This window comes from Lissotriton helveticus, chromosome 8 (genome assembly GCF_964261635.1).
Source record: "Lissotriton helveticus chromosome 8, aLisHel1.1, whole genome shotgun sequence".
NCBI classification, from domain to species: Eukaryota; Metazoa; Chordata; class Amphibia; order Caudata; family Salamandridae; genus Lissotriton; species Lissotriton helveticus.
Genome location: NC_136069.1, coordinates 1611837516 through 1611842758, shown reverse-complemented (window position 1 = coordinate 1611842758; position 5243 = coordinate 1611837516). Strand labels below are relative to the sequence as shown.

The 5243-nt window shown below is 47.9% G+C and overlaps 1 non-coding gene across 1 annotated transcript; it reads right to left on the bottom strand.

Moving 5' to 3' along the window:
- Nucleotides 1-4961: 4961 nt before the first annotated feature.
- TRNAK-CUU (transfer RNA lysine (anticodon CUU)) lies at nucleotides 4962-5034 on the bottom strand. Its single transcript has one exon. It is a non-coding gene; the product is annotated as a tRNA-Lys (tRNA).
- Nucleotides 5035-5243: the final 209 nt, after the last annotated feature.

The window sequence follows — 5243 nt, the reverse complement described above, 5'->3', positions numbered from 1 at the left end:
GCCTCTTAATGCCTTAACCGCAGCTGAAATTCCGCCGCGGTGCGGGCGTTCTAAAGGGTGGGCGGAGCTGCGACGGCCAATAGTCGTTCGCAGCACCAGGAAGGAAGTGCTCCCGTCGGCCAACGGCCGACAGGAGCACGGAACGGGTTAAGGTATGGCGAGGGTAGGTCAGACTCACTATTACTGTTTGAAGTGCTGCATAAATACTTTACACATTGCCTGTAAATTAAGCCTGACAGCTCTGTGCCAAGCTACATGTGGGTTGACCCCATGTTAATTTTGTGTATACTTATTTCTCACCTGAACAAGGATTGTGGGTGCTGCATGTAGTTGCTACTTGAGTAGGGCTTCACCCCCGCAACCAGTAACCTACTTTCTGATAGCATGATTAAGAGTAATTAAAATTTAGTGCTCTTTATCTGAAACTCTACACTTTCTAGGGGAAATATTTTGGTGACAAGACCTTCCACACAATTATGGTTTTGGACTTTATCCAGAACCTGGACCACTTCCTGTTGGGACTTTCTATCGCCTCTGACAAACCCTTGAGTGCTGCTATTATTACAGAAACACACAAACGATGATGGGAGGCTGCTTGTAATAGGTCTAATCACTGCCAATAGCTTGGGGTAGCACTCCAACCAATCCTTCTTTTGCTCATCATGCCACCTCAGTTCGTACTCAGACACATGCAAATCAATCTTGGGAACAGACCAGCCCAAACTGCCAAGCCAGGTCCTCCTTGAACTGGAACACAAGCAAACCAGGACCAGTTTTTCCAGAGTAATGGGTTAATCAGCCAGGTACTGCTTGCTTCCAGTGAAACAATGACCATGGTACCCATGTCTGGGCATAACTATGCTACTTAGGGCAGTACATGAAACACAAAAAAGGTGATGGCAGGCTGCTTGCAATAAGTCTAACCACTCGCAATAGCTCAGGTAGTACTCCGTTTCATCATTCTTTTGTTCAACATGCCGCCTTAGATTGGACCCAGACCCATGCAAATCAGTTTTGACCCTGATCCTCATAGGAATAGTCCAGACAGAACTGTCAATGCAGGTAATCTCTGAACCAAAATACAAGCAACCCAAGACCGATTTCGTCCTAGTTATGTGCTCATCAGCAGGGTACATCTTGGTTCCAGTGACACAGTGAGCAGGGGACCCATGTCTGGGTAGACCCATGCTAATTAGGGCGGTACCTGAAAAACACAACAGGTGATGGGAAGTGCCTTGCAATAAGTCAAACCACGGGCAATAGCTTGGGGTAGCACTCCAACCTATCATTATTTTGCTCATTATGCCACCTCAGTTTGCACCCAGCCATATTCAAATCAGTCTTACCTTGCTCCTCATGGAAACAATCAAGCCCAAACTGCCAAGCCAGGTGACCAGGTCCTTCTTAAACTGGAATACAAGCAACCCATGACCAGGACAAAGTGAGCATTGGACCCACACCTGGGCATAGCTATGCCACTTAAGGCAGAACATGAAACACACACAAGGTGATAGGAGACTACGTATGTAAGTCTAACCACTGGCAATAGCTCTGGGTAGCACTCCTAGCAATCATTATTTTGTTCACCAAGCCACCTCAGTTTGAACGGATCCATACCCCAATCAGTCTTGACCCTGCGCCTCAGAGGAACAGCCCAAACTGCCATGCATATTCACCAAACCAAAGCAGGCACTTAGGAAGGACAGTAAAATGAGCCAATCAAAATGATGGACGGTGCTTCAAGCCCATAAATAGATACAGCATGTTTCCAAGAGATAGTGCAGGCTATAAGGCTATATTACATTGAACTATGGTGAAAACATTCTGTTAACCCTGGCCCTAGTTCGCGATGTAGCGCTACGCGTCGCTACACAAAGTGCACTTCCCACTACGTGAGCACTTCGCGAACTGCGTAGTACCCTGTTCGCACTGTGCAAGATGCCGTTTTCAATGATTACGCAGTGTGGACATGCATCCGGCACTGTGCAATAAGCTTATGGCCGCTTCTTTATTAGTTTAATCTATTGGCTACCTCTTTGATGTTGTGGGCGTACCCGTGTGACTTCTAGGTGATTATGGCCTGGTACTCCCTCAAGTCCCCTCTTTTTACTCGTTTTACCTACGGCCGTCCCTTGCCCGGATGAAGTCTCCCTCCCTCTTTCAAGTCAAGTATTGAGACCACACCAATTTGGGAATTTTTGAAGTAGGTGGGAGTGACCCCCCAGGCCGTATTTATTACAAAATTAAAAAACATTATTTATTAACATTGATTACAATTACGCAGAAAGGCCAGATACATTGTTAGGCCGATGATGTCACATGGCTAACCTCAACTCTAAGACACATGACACTCCTACTGTAAATCTAACAATGCATATATACCCGTTCTGCGTGTCCCCTCTAGAGCGTGTGCGGGGGTGGCCACAGGCCCACTGGGAAGAAAGACTCCCCCGGCCCCCGCACCCCGACAGCCTACCTACCGGCTGTCATTGCCCCTGCAGTTACATGTTTGACCGCTAAGGACCGAAGACTATGCTTACCAATCATGACCTTACGGCCTGACCAGAGACACAAAACTAAATACGACATTTTTAACTGGTATCAAATACCATGTACTGACTTTTATTCAACATTACATACTTCAGTTAGATAACTTCGTCCTAAATGATTCTGTTCTTGACACGTTCACACATATTAACACCTTTATTATAAATTCACTGAAATATCGCATTGATATTGAATAACTCCTGGGATACCTGTAATGAAGTAAAAGAACAAAGCAAACATATCACATTTACATTACTTCCGTCTCCTGAGATACCTACAATAAACTGTAAATGAACATAGGGAACCGGTGACTGACAGACATCATTAGCAGGTACCTAATCATCAGTTTTACACTAATGCTATCACCCTTCTTTAGAGAAACGTCAAAATACCTCCCTAACCAACGCGTTTAAATTACCTGCCTTAGGGGATGGTGGGTGGGGAAAAAGAAATTACGGGCCCCTGGGGGCCCGGGTGCTGCATCCGTGGGGAGCATAGGAACAAGAGAACGTTCCGCTCCCCACACCCCCTTTTAACAGTGGGGCACTGGCCAGTCTAAACTGGTCTGTCCCTGGTGTTGTGTGCCCTTGTGAACCGGATGCACTTTCTCCCCGCGGTAGCCGCCCACTGTAGGCAAATGGAGGAGGGGGGTACTCTCCCCTTTTTTTTTTTCCCGGGGATGGGCTCGACCACCATAAGGGCGGCGCACACTATTCTAGTGCTTCGCCTGTTCCTATGGCCTGGTACTCCCCCAAGTCCCCTCTTTTTACTCGGTTTACCTACGGCCGTCCCTTGCTCGGATGAAGTCTCCCTCCCTCTTTCAAGTCAAGTATTGAGACCACACCAATTTGGGAATTTTTGGAGTAGGGCGGAGTAACGCCCCCGGCCGTATTAATTACAAAATTAAAAAACATTATTTATTAACATTGATTACAATTACGCAGAAAGGCCAGATACATTGTTAGGCCGATGATGTCACATGGCTAGCCTCAACTCTAAGACACATGACACTCCTACTGTAAATCTAACAATGCATATATACACGTTCTGCGTGTCCCCTCTAGAGCCTACGGCAAGGTCAATGACTGGCAGCCTCCTGATCCCCGCAAACTATGAGAAATTACTATGCCGGAGTCGGCTTGCCAAGGGGGTACAGCTTATCGGACAGATCTTTTTTCACTGGGCCCCCCCTACGCCCTGTGCCTTAAACTCCATAACGGGGGCTGCAGAAACTATGCATGGCTTGCGCAGGGGGTACAGCTTATCGGACAGATATTTTCCACCGGGCCCCCTCTGTGCCCAGTGCCTTAAACTCCATAACGGGGGCTGCAGAAACTCTGCATACCTGCGCCGGTTGTATGATCTTACAACGAACTCCGTTGTAACGCATGCCTTTACCACGCATGCGTTACAACGGAATACTATATTCACGCTTTTCCTTCTCCACGTTTTTTCCGTGGTGAGGTCATAAATAGAAAAAAAAACGGCCGTTTCCTTCTCCTGCGCCGCCGATTTCCTGCACATCTCCTCTAAAGGTTAGTGGTTTATTTTTGGAGGGGCAAGCCCCCCCAAGCCCCCCTTTTTTATTTTTACCCTTTACCACACATGCCTTTACTACGTACATCGTAGTAAAAGTATGCGTGGTAAAGGCAGTCGTTGTAACTGCGCCCTGCTGAGCATGCGTGTGCGGGGGTGGCCACAGGCCCACTGGGAAGAAAGACTCCCCCAGCCCCCACACCCCGACAGCCTACCTGCCCCTGGAGTTACATGTTTGACCGCTAAGGACCGAAGACTATGCTTACCAATCGTGACCTTACCGCCACAGGACAGCATAGTTGCCCGACTATCTGTCCTCTCCCTCTGCCCACTAGGAAGGTCATGCCCTTAATTAGCCTGCCCCTGGACTCCTATGTGTATTCCTACGACACTTATGCTCCCGTTTCTGACTTACGCACCGTGACCTCGGGGAAACTGGAAGCAAACCTCGGGGAACTGGAAGCGACAGAGAAATTAGCCTGTTCGTCAGTGTATTGCCTTACTGGCAAACCAAAACTTACACAACCGTACATGATCTATGTAACGGTGTACTGCTGTACCCGTCTCCCCTGAGTTACAGGGTCAAGAAGCTTGTAATCCACGGAAACCGCACCATTGGGTCACCGCATGTGCGGCTGCGCAGAACAGTTACAGCACAGATGGTCAGTGATCCCAGCCTTTGGATGTTCTAAAATCGTAATTTGCCAAAATATTGGAGCGCCTTACATGAGCACCATTATATGGTCAGGCACGGGGAGATTAATTGATTTTTCCCAGATCACAGACAGAAGACGCGACCCCGAGGCTTGAACCCTGGTCTCCAACACCAAAGTCGGCAATCTACCCGACGGACCACATCCTCGCAAAATCCTTGTTCTCACCCAACGTGGGACTCGAACCCATGACCCTGAGATTAAGAGTCTCATGCTCTACCGACTGAGCTAGCCGGGCTCCCTCTTCAAGCTTGCAGTTCGCCTATAACTATCTCTAGGGGACAAACCTGGGCCATGTTTTCTCGTTTGTGGATTCCGTTTTCTCTTGATGCCTTGTCGGAAGTTTGCGAATCCCATGGGTATTAAAGCACCATCGGTCTGCACGCCCAGCATCTTTTTAAATCGATTTTTGAATGTATTTGTTTTTAAGATTGGATCCTATTCGTT